This window comes from Neodiprion fabricii, chromosome 2 (genome assembly GCF_021155785.1).
Source record: "Neodiprion fabricii isolate iyNeoFabr1 chromosome 2, iyNeoFabr1.1, whole genome shotgun sequence".
Lineage (NCBI taxonomy): Eukaryota > Metazoa > Arthropoda > Insecta > Hymenoptera > Diprionidae > Neodiprion > Neodiprion fabricii.
In genome coordinates, this window is record NC_060240.1 from 35,038,813 (window position 1) to 35,059,801 (window position 20,989).

General features: G+C 47.2%; 1 protein-coding gene across 1 annotated transcript in view; it reads right to left on the reverse strand.

The window, feature by feature from the left end:
* LOC124175774 (LIM/homeobox protein Lhx9) overlaps positions 1–20,989 on the reverse strand; it is a 67,978-nt gene that overhangs the window by 45,637 nt on the left and 1,352 nt on the right. Inside the window, exon 2 of the mRNA XM_046556289.1 lies at positions 7,653–8,050. The gene's annotated coding sequence lies outside the window, so the exon portion shown is untranslated. The remainder of the gene's footprint in view (positions 1–7,652; positions 8,051–20,989) is intronic.

Sequence of the window (20,989 nt, forward strand, 5' to 3'; positions counted from 1 at the left end):
TGATTTGAGTCCCCGGACTCTTGACCTGGACTTTAGCCATGTAGTTTTTATGCCTCAGATAGTGAGCTCGCCAGATGTAACATGGAGTGACATTTTTTAAACGTACTGCGAAAATTAAATATCGCATACATGTTGCACCGAATGTCCTCTACATTCCAAATCCGAGCAATGAGTGATCTGATTCCTTTGAAGAATTATTTCCTTGGAGATTAATTAGGACATGACAGATGATCGTGAGGGCATTTTTATTAATCCCTCAAAGAACCCCTTTAACTGTAATGATTCTATAAATTTGGAACGAACATAAAAGAAAATATTAAGCCTGGGCGTTGAGAGGAAGCAGAAACTATAGGAAAAAAAAGGTCAAGGTTTCGTAGGACCTCGTAAAATTTTCAAAAATTAACGCCTGTTTGACTCAACGCAGGTTTTCAGCGCTTGGAACAGGCCTTCCTGTTTCCTTGAGCACACAAACCGGGCATTCTCTAAACAGGCTCCCTCCTCTCTGTTTACACGGTAGATTAAAACTTGTTTGATTTGGAACTTAGTCGGGCCTGGCTAGTTGTCGGGTAACATATTAGCTGGATGCTTTACTCGAAGAGAAACAACATTTATCAGCCTACAGCTAAGAGACTTCTTATTTGCCGTGGTGTGCTTCTGCTACTGCTGATGGTGATGCTGCTGCTGCGCTTCTTCTCCCTTCTCTAACAACGAGGCACACTTGAGGCCAGCTGAAGACCGAATTCTGCAATAATTATTACGTATATTTTCGATTAAGACTCAGAAATTTCCATCGGGAGAGAGAGAGAGAGAGAGATGAATCACGTTTGAGAGTGAAAACATTACGCCCTGATCCAGAAGATCCGAGACGAGGGGTATAGCGGATATTCCTTGCGTTCAGATCGCAGGTGTTCTTCACGTGTCCGGTCTTATCGGCCCGTCGATCATTCGGCCCCGTTGAAACGGCGCGTAAATCTCAATCGCAGATTTCGCAAGGGGATTGTAAAGGCTCCGGTGGGTTAAGAGCGATCGCAGGGTGATTCAAGGGCGGACGAGCGAAGTGCAAGCGATTCGTCGCAGATATTATTTCAATGAAGGAGGGGGAGATCTCTTCAGCGGGACACAATACAAGTCAACACGGTTGTCAGCGTAATGAAGTAGTTTTCGAGGGTAGGGGTGGCGACCCTGCCGAATCCTCGTGCTCATGGAGAAGAGAGAAGAGAGAGAGAGAACACGGTGAACTTTGCGCCGAGGGCAGAGGATATTCCGGCTGGTAATTGGAGGGTGGCCACTTTTCCCGCAACCCTCCGGGGACCCAAATCCTGGCATATGCTCCCTGTAGCGTACAACCGATTGAATATACGCTACCCGTGACCAACCTGACAGATAAGTGAAGCTAATGCTGCTCGTAATCGGGGAAACAAATATCACAGGTTGGACCAGGCGCTTTATGTCAAGATTATACGATATTCTAAAATATTGATTCCGCGACTTGTCGCTCGCATTGTTAAGGCGTAAAGAGAACCATTCTAAAAATGACAAAAAGTTGAAAGTCCACTTCCCGAATTAAACCCCTGAAGTACAAAGCGATTCTGAATTTGTTGGTGTACTGGAAATTTTTAATTCGACCCTGCCTGGATTTCTAGGACTCGTATAAGCGGTCTTGTATCGACCCTTGAGGATCGTTCCCCTCGGCAGTAACCAGGCGACAACCGCATCATAGGACCATATTGCAAGCGAATAAAGACGTTAAATGAATTTATGGCTGGTACAATTAGGGGGAAAAACTGGATTTATGGGTCACTGTCTTCCTGCCCTTTATTCTCGGGTGTAAACCGCCAGAGTTGCTTTGTTCCTGAATTTCAGTCCATTCTTTTTTGTTAGGCATCCTCGATTGGACAGTCTTTTGTATCGGTTCGTTAATTATCAACGGAATTAGGGAGAAACTGTTGGCACTCTTTTTTTTTGTCTAGGAAGAGGGTAAAAATTATGAGAGTTTGAATTGAGTAACGCAAAACCTGTTCTCGGAAAGACCGGTTTTGCGGTTACGAGACTGCAGCATTCACCACCCGTGATCGCAGGTATTATAGGCGTAACGCAACGGTGTAATATCGTCTATTAGGGTTACTCTAAGTTTTCGAAATTAGTCACGCTAGATTTTTCGTAATCGCATGGGCATGAAACCTGCACGGGTAATCTATGAAATTAGACGCCGCAGGGTGAGTTTTTGTCACAGTGACATTAAAAACATGTGTTTTTCTCTGGATGGGCGCGCCTCGCGGCTTCGTTCCACACTTATCATTCGTTAGACGCCAGGCGTCACCCTCGCCTTCCTTCGCCACCGACGTCGACGACTAGACGGAAGACGGGGATAAAAATAAAACCAACAATTCCCCGTAAGTGTGCCTATACTATTTGGATCTTAAGTTACGATGTCCTGGTCGTAAGGAACTCCGATCGTTATTCATCAGCTTCCAATGAATAAGCACAGAAATTATTCGTGAAAAAATAATGCGCAAACAATATTCGTAGGGAGAAACGTCTAACTTGAGTTTGTAAAAAAGTGTTCATACTCTCCGGAAGTAAATTTTCAATCTTTAAAGCGTTGCCATACGTGATATACTAAGCACCTCGACGAGAAAAGCGACACGCTTTCACCTGTCACATTCACGTGAGTTTTGAAGCCCTGCACGCGAATACCGGTTCGTCGTCGACGCCGTCTTCCACGTGACTTCCACGTGCTCGTTAGCGTCGGCTTTGAGCGGAATCGAGAGCCGGGGAAGCGGCGGGCGAGGCGGAGGCTGGAGGACGTCGAGGGTCGGGGGTTGGGGGTGGCGTCGAGCCGAGCAAGTTCCCGCTAATTGGGGGTTGGAGGCAAATCGAGGTTCACGTGTCGACGGTGGCGCGGGTTTTCGCCGTGTGCGTTTCCCGCGTTCCCGCACACAAACGCCGGGTGTTACGTCCGTCCCGTTACGTGTAAGGATGTGCCTTGAAACACCCACACACCCGCACACACACTCGCGCAGAGACAGCCGCGTATTCGCGCACGTTTCATGCCTGATTTCGTCCCCTAGGCTGCGAACGGGGGTGCGTTGAATTTTGGCCCCGAGCTGTTGTCTGTCGGTAATGTACGTTATACGGCGAAAACCCGGAACATATTTCCCCGTAAAATGGAGATGATTTAACCGCAGGGGCGGACGGTGATCATCCCACTTACCGCGCTCTCTGGGGTAGGTATGTGAAAAGGTGGACCTGCTGCGGGAGCCGCCGAGTCATTACACGGAGCACGAATAACGATTACATACGTGCGGGAGGGCTGGGAGACACGCGATGCGCCTAACCTGCGGTTCGTATTACAACTCGACGTGTGATGACCTCTTCAACCTGCAGGACGAAATTCAACGATGCATAATTGTTGTTCGTCTTGTGGTATTATGTATATTTAAATAAACTGTACGCCGAATGGAGTCCGATCTACTACGGTATTCGATATTCGATATCCGGTGAAACGGGGAATTAAAGCCGCAGCTCGCGTAGAGAGAAGGAGAGAGCGAGAAATGAACGGCGAAGCGGTGCTGCATGGATGAAATTAAAGCGCAATGTTTGACTGCGCAATCAATCAATTAGCGAACGCAGGGAGCATCGCTGAATGCGCATTTGTTTGTCACGCTTGTTAGTTACCCTTTTACCGTCCCGCGGCAAGAGCCATCCCTTCAAACTCTGAATGTACGTACGCACGGTCAGTAAAGTAAATATCAATTTGCGTGAAAAAAGGAAGAGAAGCGGAAAAAAATAATTGAAAAAGAAAAGGAGCGCAAAAAAAAAATAACGTATTCCCATAAAAACATGTTGCAAAATTATGTTACAGCACCGCGTTCGCGTAACCCATCGTTAATTGGAGGCGAGCAATGAAGGACTCGAGAATTTTTATCCCGCATATATGAAAAACGGCTACATACATAATATTATATGTAGGCATGGATAACAGGTATAATTATTAAATTTGCGCACACGTTACGTAGCGCGTGGTGAAAAGAAAGAAGGAAAAAAAAATGGTACAGAAAAATAACTATTTCTCCCTCCCGCATCAAAGTCAGCGACCATCTTCTCCAGCTCCGGCATCACTCCGCGTTTCTCCATTTTCCACTTTGTTATTTCCAGATCCACTTTTCCACGTCTGAAACTTGACGCAGCCCGCGTTGTTAGAGACGGGAGTCCCCCCCCCCCCCCCCTCCCCGCGCCCCCCCGTCGCCTCTTTATCATCTTGCCCCCGGTACCTTCGAAGAATGAAATTGCCTTCGTTAGGAGGAAACGCCGCTCCAGTCAGACCCTTTCCTCGTCGTCCTCCCCCCACTGCAGACGCTCCAGCGAATCCCCTGCCCGTCCGTTTGCTGGAATACATGTGTACATCTACTCACACGTCTGCGAACTCTATTCCACCCCATACAGGCGAAGCCCGCGCCAGTTTATTACAGAATTTTGCCATTTTGGCACTCGCGCGCCCTTCGCGGACCCGCCATGTCACACCCACCGGGATTGATGGTGCAGCCGGGAGGAGCGGGACTCTCGCTGCGTGCGCAAGCCGGACCCTTGGCCCTTGCAATTTGATACAAATTCGAAACCGACACGTGACTCCAGGGGTAGGGGTGCAGGCCCTGCGGTTTCGTGTGGTGTTTAGGACTTAATCATGCCGGGCGGCAGCTCTCAGTGCAAGTTCCCGGCATAAGTCGGATCAGCGGATTCGCGCTGGTAATGAATTCGCCGTAACAAACCACTCTTCGCGTACCTACAGCTCGATAATGAAGGAATAAAAGAAGAAGAAGAAGAAAAAAAAAGAAACCACGTTGAAGATCGACTACGAACTCTCGGAGATTAATTAGCAACCTGTTTCAATTTAGTATAAGCCGTGGCAGGATTAATCGTTCCACGCGTAACGCTAACGGTTCAACGTTTGAGACTCAACGTAGGTACGGGTCATCATTCAAGCGACCCGGAAACGGATGAGAATATAAATCGGCGTCGAATATCCGGGTCCCTGAAGGATATTTTTAGAAACGATGACGAGGTAACAAGGAGGAACGAGCAGCCGCGTTACCTCTGGGACATAAACGCACCGATCCTTGTCTCAGCTGTCATGTGGTTTCCATATTTTTCACGACGCTGTGAAATAGGGCATAGCAGAAAGAATCTGGACCCTTAAGGTGAAAGTCACGGCGAAACGGAAATCTTCACGGCACTGCAACCACTTTTCACTACGACGAGTATGGTAGTGAATAATGTAAATTTGTCAGTGACCAGACTACCGATTATCAACAATAAGTACGTGTCGCATACTCGTCGTTGGTAACCGTTGCATGTACGAAAATTGCTCAACGAGCGAAACCGTAGTGCGACGGTAAAAGACGGCGGTTTATAGAAACGAGAACAATGTGACAGTTAAGCTTGACGAGTTTATACGTAGAGATACAAATATATTACCGTAGCAAGCGAATCCGTTGTTCGGATCGTCAACAATGCGAGGTAATTGCGAGGGCAACAATGGGGTACAGACACACAGGAGCCGGGACCCAGGGTGGCAGAATGATCAGGACGCACCTGGCGAGGTAAGGGGGTAAGCGTAGAATCATTAACTGGTGTTGGGGTGCTGAATAGAGTTCATTGATACGTGATCGGCTGGTCGTATGATTATTCCCGGGCGCTGGGGAGGGACGGAACGACGTTGCCTATTGTACCGGTTAAGGGGCCTTGTCAAAACTGATATTGCTGATTTGCAACGCGAGGAATAGGGTCGGATACCCAACGAAGAGCGAGTGCCTTATCCGCTCGATCTCGAGGCGCAGACACCCTGCTTATATTGTATCTGTGGCATCTATGGTATCGAGACGACAGATTGCCCGATTGAAAATCCGGGAATGCAACAACGTGGCGATGTCGTTAATACACAACGACGTGCGGTGGTAATGAACGAAATGCGAGCTGAGCGTTACAGCTGAACAGGAGTTACTTTACGCCGAGAGAAACGTGCAAGTCAGAGGCGCTGAATGGTGCTAATAAAAACGTATTAATCACGCGTGGGATAATCAATATAGCGGCCCTGAGCACTTCTCTCGGTACCTGAGGAGCCGCATTGTTCGTTAAGAAACGTCTAAATCTATTCTAATTGTGCGATACGACCGCACGTCGGCGCTGAGCTCGCGACCCTTCGAGACCCAAAGACCAGGATGATATTCATCAAACAGATTAGCGGGGCCCTAATGACCACGGTAGCGCGAGGTAGCCGGCGAAGACGAAACGAGCTAATTGAACATTGTAATAAATCAATTCACACTTCGCGAGCTGTGATTAATATCCACTTTATTGCAAAATGGCGTTACGTATGGTCCGTAAGGCCCACTGCGGATATGAAGGGGAAGTCGGAAGGTGATCCGAGGATGCTACTCTTGCATGGACTGCTCGCACGACTCTGGCTTTCGATCTGGAGTTTCGCGATGAATGCGGAGAACACGGCGTGGCTGTTTCACGTTTCACTGATTCCAGTTCAAGCTTATCCGAGTTGTTTCGCTGAAATGTGTGTCGGGTATACAAAAGTAAACAGCTTCGCACTTCTATCTCCTGCAAGCTTGTCAGTATCGGTCAGACGAGGAGAAAGAGCCTCCAGAATTTCGCTAATGAGGCGAACGGTATTATTTCACCGACCCTTTTCAGACGCTATCTCAAGATACTGTGAATCTCCTCGGTCTATACGCGCCTTCTCCTCTCCAGACTTCAATTCTACAACGCTTCGCAATGCTCAGCCTGGAAACACCCTCTGCTTTTCGATTCACGTAACACCTTATACCTTCTACCCAATGGAAAATCTTCGCGTCTCGACTCGAGCTTGAGCTTGAGCGAAGCTAAATAAGCTTTACTGAATACGATGATACGGTGGAGCGGAGATTCGACGGACGGCTTGTTATATCAGATTTTGACAAAGTTTATGTACCATCGCAGTCAAAGTAAACGTCGAGGCAATTAGATTGATTGGGGGAATTCAGAAAAGCCGTACGTAGAATCCACCAGTGTAGAGATGAAACATTGATATGTCCTTCGCATTACAGTTTTGGTTTTTGGAAATAATGGTTTGATCCAGTAGTCGACTGATATGGTACAGAATTCCAATCAGACGTTAATTACTTTCGGAAATGGTAATATGCGGTAGAAAACTAAAAAAATTGGTCAGACACCATAGAAATCTTCGTCCAACTGTCGTATATCAGAGTAGTATCCCGTCGAAAGAACTAGGCAATCCGAAAACATACATGTATAGTGTGATGTCCTCTTGAAACCAGCTGCGACTATGCGGTCCGCATCTTTTTCTTTCCCTTGACCACAAAAATGGTCATAAAGTGTCGAGTTACGTCATGTTTCTAACACAACTTCTCAAAGACGATGGTCCCGACATGATCCGGAAGTATCGGCTCGAAATTGGACCAAGTGGGCGGGTCTCGTTGACACCGGACCATTGTGCCGGAGAACTTATCCTTCCCGATGAATGAACGAACGGTTTGAAAGCGGCAACATTTGACACAAACGGCATCGGGTCGCACAATTGGAGGGGATTTCAGGACGAGGGGGGGCTGAGAAAAAACTGGTTCACGCAATGATGATAAACTCACCGAGTACGGGGAAGAAAAATCCAACGTCAGAGAGCGCGCAGCTTGATTGCGTAGAATCCGGACCACCGTGATACCCGGAATCTTGGTTCTGCACGCGTCATTACCTCCGCGTCCCGCGGGAGACCCCGAGGAACATGAGACGGGGAGGGACGAGGAGCGCTGCAGGCTTCCCCAACGACGCCCTCGCAGACGGGTCGCGTAACATATCCTGGCGCCAGGGTGTCGGGCTGGTCGTCTACTTCCTCGCTTGTGTAACTCGCCGCCGATTCGTCCGAACCCTTGACCAGGTTCCTTGTGCCTGCAGCGTACACCGTGTTACGGAGGTCGGGAAGCACGTGGTCCCTGCCTCCTTGGTCGCCCCACGTGTTTCACACCCTGAAGTAGCCCGCGGTTGCAGCCTTGACCACGGACAGAATGATCGTGCGGTTAAGGCAAGAACGAAAATAAGAGCGGGTACGCGAGGTGGGGTTCGTAACCAAGGAGAAGAAAAACAAACATACGCTATACACACATATTTATGTGTAACGGAAGTCCCTTATTTAAGGGCTTTTTAAACGAGAGTACTACGATCGGTTTTCAGTGAACCATTAAGAAGGGCTAACGCGTCGAGAAAGAAACCGTAACCCTGGTCGAGGTAGAGGCACAAAGCGTGCCACCGCCGCGCGGATTATTCACCGAAGAGGTATAATAATTTCTTTTTCACGTCTCCGGAGCGATCCTTCGGTCGGTCGAGCGAGCGACTGCAGTCAGCCGCCGCAATGAGAACGACCGGATATGATGAAGAGAGAAGGAGAAGAGTCGGCAGCAAGAAGCTCACGCTGGACGGTTGCGTTTATGTCGAGGCGTAAGTACGGCGTAGGTAAATTCATGGCCAAGGTAGGACCTAACCAGGCAATATCCCGATAGTTCGCCACGGTTCACTTGGTCCAGACCGGACGTCATGCTCCCGGGAGCACCGGGTAAATCATTAAACAAAAGGTGGCGGAGGCGAGAACGCCTACCGTGGCACGCCGACTAACGCAAACAAATAATTAGGTAGGTAAGGTATCCCCTGTGCCGCTGCCACGCCGCGGCGACGACGACCGGCCTCGTTGGGAATCCCCCTTCCACGCGGAAGGTGTTACCCGGGATCGTTTCGCTCCTAAGGGCTTCCAAACTTGCAAGAAAGAGATTTATACTTCCTAGGGGCGTCATGCCTATTTTCAACTGCACGCTCCCCTATTATCAGCCCACGAAAATAAGGAGCCGAAATGGTCTCGTCGCCGAAGAACGACCCGGCGTAAAACACCTACGCATATTCGCCTCTCCTCTTATTATACGTATTATTCGTCCGTGTGTCTTCTTTTCCTTGCTATTTCCTTACGTCATCGAACACGTGTTGCACGTCGTCTGGGCGTTGTCGCTTCTAAATCGGCGACCAATTTTTGAACACTCGGTGCGGCATCCGCCGTGACAAACGCTGGTTCATCTGTCGATCCCGGAATTCTTCTAGGCAGCAGCACCCCTTCAGTTCATCCGTGTGACAGAAACATGCTGCTCCTATATTTCATGCTACAAACATCACGCCCGAACGCCACTGAGTAATGTCGGTTTCCCAGGGTGAGATCGTTTTGGCTCCGGTTCACTCAGAACTTTCCGATGGTATTCGCCTCGAGCCGGTATCTTTCGGTCTATCTCGTCGGAAGAAACGGAATCGCGGATACTTTATGGCTTCCTCTGTGCGGAATATCGACGTACCCTTGGCGCCATTTCCTTCGACTTTGCAGTCGACATCAAAGAACGTTCATCTTCGAAACTTTGGAGTAAGAATGCTTGTAATTTCGCTTCTGTTTTCGCCGGAAAAACTTATTGCCATGAATTGGCTGATATCCAAGTATCGCGTTGACAGAAATGATCCTCCTCGAGAACTACATAGAATATCAAAGTTTTCCGTATGTTCCGTTTCCCCGAAGACATTCACCACCGGCGAACCGTGTGCCTTTCAGCGCGTGGTATCGTATAGTACGGTAGGGTAAAATGAAGGAATTGGAAATTAAAAATTAAGCAATGAATCACGACCCATGTCAAAGGATTAGAACGAGCCAGGAGAAATGAACCGCGGGCGGAGAGATAGAGAGAGAGAAAGAGAGAGGGGACCACCTCCAGCGGAGAACACGTGTTTTCCCAGTTTGGTCGGCGGGATCAGAGGCAAATGATTTACCGGTTGAATTCTACATTAAATCGGAGTCAGCATACGCGTACGCACTATAAATAAAAGTAACAAATAGACGCCTGTTTTACGCCACCTGCATACTTATGGTCTTCAATAGGACCCGTGTAATCTTCCGGCCGAGAGCCAAGAGCGGCAACAACTTTTTAGCCTCCGCTATTGATTCAACTTGTTAATTACTATCTAAGTTATGGCTCCCTGGAGGTGATGGGCTGGGGCCCGAAGCGCCAAGTCGGAAAGAACCGGAGTTCGCTGGTCTCCGGGTCCGGATTAGTGTATCCGAGCACGCGATTGCCCGAGAAAGCATCCCTGGCATTGATCACGCCAGAACTCGGATGCGGCGCGTTGCAGGTTGCATTATAGTTTCTAACGAGAAGCGAACGATTCTCTCAGATGTCCGAGATATTTCCTTCTCTCCCAAGTCGAGTCGATTATCCGTAACGGTGATGAATAAAAAAATTCTTCAAAGCTTGCCTCGCTTCGCGGAGGCCTCGGACGCGCGGACTAATAATAATCTCCGAAAGATGGCCGCGCTGGCCAATCGGCATTATAATCATGGGAGTTTGTCAGCGTCGCGTAAACAGGCAGAGGGAATATTACATACGTATTATTTCGCGAACAAGATCACACGGGGGAGTCGTGACTATCGCCGAACGGACTTTGGACGCCGCGTTACATATCGACACGTCGGTTAAGTTTCGCCTTAGGCCGCACGTTAGTTATTCGTGCGGCTTACGTGTACGTCGAGTAATTTATATACATACGTGGATATCTTCGAGTACGTGTATCATCTACGCTCGGTGTGCTGTGCGTGAGAGACGGCGATGTCTGCGCCGATCCAATAGTGGACTATACCGCAGCTTGTTTATGCTCGAGCTATAATTGATTTGATCCTTGACCCGAGGACGCGCCGTGCCAAAGGCACGCACCGTAAATAATGTTCTTTATTAGTGAATTAATAATGAGACTAGTAAAAGTGGAATGATTGAAAAAGAAAATCAAGTACGAAAATCTCAAGTTATTCACACACCCGCGTATATAACGGAATATGCGTGCATCCATTCGGCACCGAATCCGCAGCCTTCCAGAGTACCAAGTTTCTCCACTGTTTTACTATCTCTAGTAATAATATTCACTATTTTTAATTTCTGTTACAAAAAGGATTATGTGCGTGTAATTCAGCAGTAATTGACGATCGACTCTGTCGCTAAAGTTGTTTCGACCACCGCTCGAAATTAATTTACGACCTGCCTACGAGTTTCGTGAATTTTTTTACACGAGGTGAAATGTTGAAAAGTTGCTTCTTTAAATTCTTATTAATTACCCAATCATAATATTTAAAAAAAAATTTAAATCACGTAGCGATAAATATGTATGAAAATTTTATGATTTCCTTGTAGAATCGTCACGCGATAAAATCGAACAATTTTTGATCGTACGAGCAAAAAATATTTATAAAACGCGATTGGACTATTAAAGAGATGAAAAAAACAAAAAATATTATGGAAGACTACGCCGATACAGAAGTGGAAAAGAAGTTGAAATCCAGAGCTGCAAATTTTAGACGATCTCCGAGTAGAAGATGAGCATACCTGGACCTGGACGCTCGTAATTCAGGGATCGAGTTAATCGAAGGAACGAATAAGGTGGGCGATCCGGTGATCGGGGTTAGAGAAATCTCTCGAGCGTCAAGCAGGGGTTGGGACCCGAGTGGCGCAGCAGGTGTCCTCGCGTATACTATATTTACGGTGGCCCCTGACCTCCGGGTGGCCACCAGGCGTAAGTTTCCCCGTTGAAGTTGCAGCGCGCCGATTTATGTGTGGGCCTTGTCGAAGAAGTAACGATCTGTAAGGAGGTTTGTAAGTTGGCGGGCAACAAGCGCCCTGCGGTGCATAATCCGCGTCTTGCGGGTATCGCGAACCCCACCGCGGGACACCGAACGTCAACTTCGCGGTTTCGCAGCCTTCCCTTCGTTTCCACCCCCTCTCTCTGTCGCTCTCCTTAATTCTGGGTAACTACAGTGCTGAATTATATAATATTCGCGAATCGCTGCAGATGCAGGGTATACCAGAGAAAGTCTCATTTTCACATAAAAAATTAAAAACAATTCATTTTTTAAAACCTCTCCGTGTACAGATCTGTGAATTTCAAAAGAACGTGTTTTTTTGAATTTTGTTTCGAGTTTCTGCAGAGGAACTACGTTGAGATGGATTACACATTCGGAGAGATCAGAATCTTTTACATTAAAAACACATTAGGTCGTATTTTTTCCCCGGCGACAGGAAGTGCTGAGAATTCGAAAACGAGACAAAATTGGTGAACCTGTTATTCGTACTGGACGGCAAGGCCTAATTAACGGCCTAAAAATTGACGGATCTTCACGCGTCAGTGTGCACTGTAGCATGTCCAAATTACATACAGATCTGAAATTTTTATCCTGTAATAAAGCGCTGGTCAAAATTTGTTGGATCAGTGCGGAAGCTGGTGGAAAGAAAGGGAACGTCGAAATGACGGAGTGAAGGCTGCAGCCGGCCGCAGTGCAAAAACTGATATACAATGACGCGTACGGCACGTAGTGGAACATAGATCCGTGAGATTGATCATTCGTAATTCATGAAAACCGGCTGGTCGACTAGACGAGCGGTTCGCCGGCCCTGCACTTTACGCGACAAGGAGGAGCCGTGGTCGCAATCTAGAATGGCCGCAAGACGTCTTCGAGAAACGAGATCCCAAGCCTCCCCAAGGAAGGAAACGATACGTGGCGGCGTGTCAGTTTCCCCAGAGCCAGGCCCCCAGGAGTCATCAATCATCGCGACGTTCTTTCAGCGCAGCGGAGGCGGCGACCGCGGAAGGAAACGAATCCGCAACACAGAGACGTGGCGGGAAAGAGGGACCAGCATTCGCCCCGGAAGGGGGACCCGGGAACGGGAGGGACCACACACGCAATTCTACGGGAAAGTCCTCGACCGGATCCTTCCGTGTTGCGATCTGCCATTACCGAAATGTTATCGCCCGTTGCGGTGCACCGGGAAGTTACACCGCGACGTTGCACGCCCTGACAATTTCAACTGGCGGTAGGTATAGTCCCCCCCCTACACCGATCTGATTCTTATCGTTAAATTCGCCGCGGCAATTTTTTCGTGATGAAATTATGCGTGCATGCGTGTGTGCGTGAAACTAAACATACAGTGTATGTATAAATGTAAAAGTTTGTTCCGACGGATACGACACGATTTTCTCTATCTTCAAATCTGTGAAATCTTTCTTGCATAGCAAGTTTTTGTTAAACACGCATGTTGCTGCAGCCGAGATATATGGGACTGATTTAATTTCTTGTGACTTTTCAGAGTCTTCGATTTACCCTCTGAGCAAATTTCTCGCTGGAGGCTTTCTTCTTTTCTCAAAAAAAAACCCCCAAACCTTTTGGTCACAAAAATTATCGACTACTCGATGATTCTTGAAAACTCATAAAAGTCTGTGATTGGTGAATCAGAAACTTAATAGTTACCATAAAGATTGTCCTTGTTATTCGATTAATGATCAATGGTCTTAGAAACGTCATAAACGGTTTACGGAAGTCGTAACGAATGTTTAAACGCACAAAGCGCACCGCGATTACACATGTCACATCACACGTCTCTTCTGACCAAACGTCGGTTGTGATCGTCCATCGTCCATGTAGTCTTTTGGTCGTATCGGACCCATGCAAAGAGAGTCAAAGGACGCGATGTCTCCGTGATCAGCCCGCAGCATCAGCGGCAAGTGTATCGTTGATCATAAGATTGATAATCAACGAGCTTTCGTAACGGTTTGTGTTGAGCATACGTGTTTGATGGTCCAGTATTAGCCGCAGGTTTACCGGTCGTTTCACGGTCCCCCGTGGGCCTCTGGCCCATAAGATAGAATTAACGCATTTGATAGTTATTACCCGGTGGTTCGTTAAGGGATACCATTCGGAACTGTTGAAATCTCAATCGCATCCGTGAGAATAAATTACCCGGTGTTAAATTGACCGGGGGAAAGAAAAAACGCGATACGTGTCCGTCGTTTCCGGCACTTGCACGCATGTGTGTACGTACGCGCGTGTATCTGTATGGTCGATTCTGCGGTAAGAAACAATTGCGTGCATCGCACGCTCCGGGGACCTCGTGCAACTTCGATGTAACGGAGGGCTTAAAAATACCGTGGCGCGTTAGTTCTTCGCTCCCCGTCGGAGCGCACAACGGTCTCAAAGAAAAAGGCTAACGCGCTGGAAGCAGACCAGAACAACGGACGAGGGGCATCATTAGTTTTCGGAATAGTACATTAATATCCATGGCTCGGGCGCGTATCAGCCCTGCGAAACAACGCCGCGTCAGACGGTGACCAGAAGTCGGTTGGTCACGTCAAGCTGGCGCCCAGATGCGAGCTGGCTCTCATTCGCCTCGCGTCGCTGTAAGCAGCCAGAGTCACTGGTATTAGCCGAAAATTCAGCGAAGATTACTTTCCTGCCGCTCGATTTCTCGATTATTTCTCAATCCGCGAGCCAATTGCCATTGGGATTTCTCACCAGCGTCTGGATAAAAATGAGGATACTCGTACGGTGCTCGTCATTCCCTGCGCTGCAGGGAAGAGAACCTAAGGGTCGTCACCGGGTATTCATGGGTCATTATCATGGGCCCGGTTGAATAGTCCTCGTCGTCGCCGAGGCGCAATTAATTGGCTACAGTATTCTTGCGATGGGTAAAAAATGTCAATCTTTGATCTCCCTGTAAAGTTAAGAGAGAGAATCGCTCGTGGGTGGCGATTGTCTCGTGGCCCACGCCAATCCCGGGTTGTGGGAGTTGGGAACACGGCCCAGACTACCGCTGCAGGATTTCCATCCCGCTAAAGATGGCCCCGAAAGATTGACACGAGATTACAATGCCGTTCTCCATAGTCATCGGTGATTCATCCCGGCCTGCAACTGTTATTCTCACAATTCCGCTGCAGGAAGGCTGAACATGATTCCGCGCTCTGGGATCAACGAGATTTGGAGAATCGCGGGCGTTGATCAAACGGCGAAAGACGCCTTGGGTGGAGCCACGGATCACGGGACGTAGATATTTCGGATTTTCGATCTAGCCTCCCGCGATAAATTATCCAGCTCTTCCGACGCGAAGCTATCGATATTCTAAACTCTAAATCAACCCGTAAGAGAAAACGAAATCCACCACACCATTACTGACAATAAATAAACTTGAAGGAAATAAACAAATAGAGATTAGTTCCGCCAGTACCGGCAAGTATAAATCATCTCAGAAACTCGTTAATCGTAAGCGAGCATGATTTGTTGCCGTATTGAGACCTGCGAGACGTATATACGTATATGCAGAGGAAAGAAGAGGAGGTCGTTGTAGGTATATCGGCGCCTGTGGAGGAGTCTCGGTAAAATTACCACCAACCCTTTTTATCCATACCAGACATTCATAGAAACCTATAAATAGTTCGGCAATCGAAGTCGATTAATGTATACCAATAAGTAGTCGTGGGCTGCAGGTTTCCGAAATCGTGGACCACCGTCGGAAGCGGGAGAAGCCCATTTGTCGGGGACGCTTCGAGGACGACGCGAGGTGCGATCGTACAGCGTCGTTATAGGCAGGCCCTTCAACCCCCCGAGATTATGTCATCAAACGGCTTACAGTTCAGTGAACCGTTTCGTATCGCCGAACACACAGCGTGACGAGTCACCGACGCGCACCTGTGCTAATGGGCTTTCTCTCCTATACCTATATGGGATGCGCCGGATGAAAACGTACATGAAAACACGTGTAGAGTTCCGTGTAGATACAGTGTCTGCAGCTAACGAGGACGGGTCTATAAGCTGCCAATTAACGGCCGATGAGTCTTATCCTGGACCAGCCATTAATTAATTTAAATTCACCCGCCCGGCGTGCAGAGGCCCCCCCGCGATCAGGCCGAGGACCGCCGGTTTGTTGTCTCCTGAACCGAGCGATGATTTTCGATACCCTTTTTTTTCCCTCCACTTATAGTTTCGCCTTTTTTCCGACAAGTCCGCGACCGAAGAGCGATACAGGGATGATCCGTTTTACCTTTTCGATACGTAATTCAAGTGTCTCGTCGTTTCAGCGGTGTAATTATCATCATAGAGATTGTATTTCGATCATAGGGACCGTTTATGAGACACGCGACTCTGATTTTTGGACTACTTACCCCCTACCCGAAAATCTCACCTAGAACCATTTGAATTTTACCGATGCGTGATCGTGGTATAAAAATTTAGATTGTGACTGTACATTTGAAAGACGAACAATTATACTATATCTATCAAAATGACGTTACATGCAAGGTAGAAATTTGTCAATTTCTGTTAACCCTTAAGTGGTACACTTCCTCGGCATAACTTAATAGCTGGCATACTGGGACGTGTCATAGCCCAACAACTGAAATGGATATCGCGAGTAAGCTGTCGGTTGTTTAAATTTGTAAAAATTACCAGAGAGCCTTCACATTGTTTTTTAAAGGAATATACAGGTTATTTTGAGGAAAAAAATAAAAATACTAAAAATAGAAAAATATTATAAATTCCAAGGAAATCGAAAAGATAAGTTTTTTCTTTTTCCATTTTTTTTCAACATTTCTTTCTGTATTCTCATTGGTTTAAAATGAGTTAGAGCAAGAGTACGGCGTTCGGTGCCCAATAAGACCCAAATAAGGATTAATGATGTTAATTCAACAGCCCCGTATAACCGTTACGTACACGTATATTGTGCGCATGCGCAAACTTTATCCCCTCGCGGGATTTGAATTTCGCAGTACACCTGAGGGGGGAGCGAAAAAAATTGCGAAAGTGTGATTTATCGATTATAGATTGGAACCGAGTGATTAAAAACATCGATTTATTTTGGAGACAGACAAACATGCTTCGCTAAATTTCGGTGCTCCGTGCAGCGGCAAAAAAACTCAACATCGCGATTAATTTCATGGACGCTGAAAAGAGCAAAGTTGAAGAAAAAAAATAAATAAATGAAAAAAAAAATAACTGATGTCGGAATAGGCAAGTCTATAGTGGTGACATTTCCTCAGCGATTGCTCCGGCAATCACGCCAATTGTTGCGTGTTTAACTTGCACGTCCGTTATATTGTCGCGTCGATAGCTAACGGAGGCGTCAGCTGACGCGGGGTTTCTCGTACGTCTTCGACGTCACCACCACCCACCCAACGAACACGCGATCAACGTGCCTTCCTAATTCTGTAGATAACGGGCGAGGCTTGTAGCTGATAAATTATTCATCCACGCAAACCGACGCGTGAATCGTGTCACGCGATTCCCTTTCGAGTATAACTCCGAAATTCAAGTTCAGCCGTAGGTATACGTACTTCGCAGTTCCAACACGTGAAATCTCGCTGCTTTGAAATAAAACTAAATAAATTCGGCAGAAGAATATAAAACGTTATCAGACATCGGATAGTTTAAAATTATCTCACATCAGCTGGAATCGCAGTTGAAAATTTTTGTTCGAGGGGTCATCCGATCGAATAATCATCGTGTAACATCTCAGAGGATAACATGAAAAGAAAAATCTTAATCAAAGTAAAATTTATTTGTCAGATAATCTCTCGTAATCACGCAAAAACGTAAGTAATCATGAAATGTTGTAATCATGGCGTCACCTTTTTCTGAGTGGATGAACCCTCGCCTTTGGTGGCCCTAATGATGTCGCAGCCTTTGCTAACAGATGTGTACGTATACAGGTAATAATTATGGGATCGTGGACATAATTTTACGACACGCTCACCAGGCACTCTTATAATTCTTGTCGGAAGACGACGAGGTTTGCAGCGTTGGTGCGATCAGCGTTAACGGGCGAACAATCCGCGAACAATTCCTTATAATAATTATCGATAATTAATTAGCTAATAAGCAGCTCGTTAGCGATAAATTACTTGCACTACGTTGTACTACGTTGTCGTTGGCGATCGAGCAGCCGTTATTGAACGCTGTTTCGACACCCTAGCGTTGTCAGTTTGAAAATCTTCTTGGAAAATGACGAAATTTGATAGGAAAAATTGGCAAAAATTTGATTTGTTGTATAATTTTGAGAAAAACAAGGCTACAGGGAGGCGGAAGCGAGAAAGGAAAGCGGTTCGGCTTCTTGATCGTAACGGGATTGGTGATCGCGGAGAACAGGGTGTCCCTCGGTGTAGTAATGCGGTAAATAAACAACTCGGCAGCAGCGTCGGTATTAAGCGGCGGCTTATATTTTCGGCTTGTATAGCTTTCGACATTATGATACAGTTGCATTTGAGTGCTTATACGGGCCGACCCGGCGGGATTCTTTGATATTCAAATAACACGGCTGGTATAAATAAAATTATTACGCGGTCTGAAACAATTTACGATCGAATCATGGCTTTTTTATTGCAAGCTGAGAAAATAATAAAGAGTCACCGCGGGTACGCGCCGCTTTCTTGGTCCACGCACGCGGCACGAGGCGCAGTAAAGATTAAGCGAAGCCGGAGTGATCGGCCGCCTCGGAGGCGTAGAAAAGCTGCGCTCTTCAAATTCGGCGTAAAACCGAATTCAAATCGGCTGATCCGAGAGGAGTCGGGGAGTATAATTTTTCCTCACATTTCTCTCTTCACCGTGCCGCGTGCCCGTAATAGCATCGGCAACGGCAATGATTCTAATTCGAATTCGAACTTGAATCAATTACAGCTGCTGCCTAAAATCGAGTCGCGTCGATCGCCATCGGCGATCCAGCGTTCGCGGGAACGGTTTCATTAATCGTTGGCTACTACGGAGACGTAACGGGGCGTTTACGAGCGGTCCAATATCTAACCGCCACTCGACCGTAGGAAGAATCTCGGTACGTTACACGTGTATGTTCCATTTGAAGGTTGAGTTGTGGCCTAAGGCGCGCACTGCAGATTGCGCTTATCGCCGTGGCCAGATGACGGCAAACGACCTCTGTACTCTTGGGAGAGTTTGAAACGGGGACAAAGATCTGCGGGGAGAATCAATCCGGCCGAAAGAAACTGCGAAAGCGGCTCAGCCCCTTTCAAATCCCGCCCGCCAAGTTTGCTGCCGCAATCGTACAGGGTTGATCTCTCTCTTTCTCTCTCTCTCTCTCTCTCTCTCTCCTTCTTGCACAGCTCTGAAGCCTAAACGCTCCGTGTACGCTTCGCCGTATGCCGCACATATCCAGCCGACACAATAAGAGCGTGTGTCCTCGCCGCTAGCACGTGAACTCTTTTGCTCGCGGCACCCACAATCCGTCAAAACGCCCCACGAGCCGTCTAAACTGTATCCTCAGCTGCGGAGAGGAAGTTAGAATTTTGCGGCAAATTTCTCTTTCCTTCTCCCACCCACTCACTCTCGCCACAGCATCCGCAAATTCTTATTTAGTTCACGTTATCGCGGATAAGGAGAAGGATAATAATAACTTCTGACAACGCGTCAAGTGCAATCTATGACCGTTGAATGAGCCGCGAAGTAACAGAGTTGAAAAAAAAAAACTTGTTACAATATCTGGCGAAAAATATACCACGTTATAAGATATATGTGCCTGTGTATGTCTTTGGAAAATGAAATAACTGATTCTGGGTGATTCTGATCACTTTTGAACAACAATCCTTGACGTTCGTTTCTAATTCATCTTTCAATCAATGAATCGCAGCCCCGACGTTTGAATTTCCTGGATCAATGCTACCGCAGCTATACGTATAATCGTAAGTGTGTTTCAACAACGTCAACCAGAGTTGCTAATTTCCGTTTGGTCTGCACCTAGTCCGAGTCCTCGTGTGCACGTCGCTACATGCGTACAATACCGCAAATACAGATGAACGTAGGAGCGAGTTGCGCAGCGACGACGCAGCCTCCGACATCGCGGGACTATTAAGGTGATTCGTGGCAGCAGGTGCAGCATCACTCACTGTCGCCCGTCCGTAGATATATTCAAATATCTGGATGTATTTTCCATCCTCCTAACCGAGATCGCCGCTCTCTCTCGCCATCTTCGCCTTCATCTATTTGTCCTCTTTTCATTTCACTCTTTTATTTCACGCGTCCATGAACCGAGCCGCGAAACACCAATTAGCTCGTGTCCCACCCTGGCCGTTCTATCCGCCCTACCGCCAGGAATTCGCGGCTGTTTGTCAAGCGACCCTCTCTCCCGATCACCCGTGAACATTGGATCGTCGCCGTGACGGCTGAAGCTTCAAGTTCACCCGAGAATCAAATTTTTCCCCACTTTTCCCGGCTTTACCGAAAAAGAAATTTAGGCGAAGTCTGATCAGTTCTTTGCCAACAGAAGTTCTGGGATAAAAGTACGATATTGACAGTGAGTATAAAATAAGATGGAAGTAAACGCAAAGTCGACTACACATGTGAGGATACGCACGTGGAAAAGGTATCTATTGAATATACCATTATAAGAGTAAATGGAAATCATCGTATCTATACATGGCCAGCCAGTGCAAGATTAATCGTTCTGTCCATCTTGTAGGAAGACCGTACAGTGATCTCAGGCAAGTGTAAGGTTTCACGGTATAACTCGAACGGTGATTTTTCCGAGACGTAAATGTCTCGAGTGTAAGCAAGACCGCGATCGCTGGAATTTTATTTCGCAAAACCTGACTCACCTCAATTTTTCGTTTTCCGTGTGTAGTTTCTGTAAAAACGTGTCTCACTCTCCGACGCATCGTCACCCTGTCAAGTGAAAGCGCGTTAACGACCCTAACGATCTGCCGCGTGTCTCAATTTCGATGACGAAGAAAAATAAATAAATATAAATAAATAAAAATGAAACAAGATTTTCGCAATATCCGGCGTTGATGCAACTGCGGATATTCGAAGCACCGTTTTCTCACTCCGAACTCGGAGGATTGACAACGATATTTTCAGAGGCGCCTGTGTATCGCGACAGCTCCGCGACGTCGAGAGCAAACGTCACCTGGTGCGCCATTATATTAATGAAGCGATAAATAACCCGTGAGAAAAATGGCCCACGGTTTCCAGGCCGTCGCTTCGAACCGGGTCTTCGAATATCGTTCAATAAAGTTCCCGAAGAAGCGGGCCGATCGTTCGAGATCGAGTCTCGATCGGAGACAGCCTGCCAGCCTCGGATGAATAGTTAAAAGCGGAGTC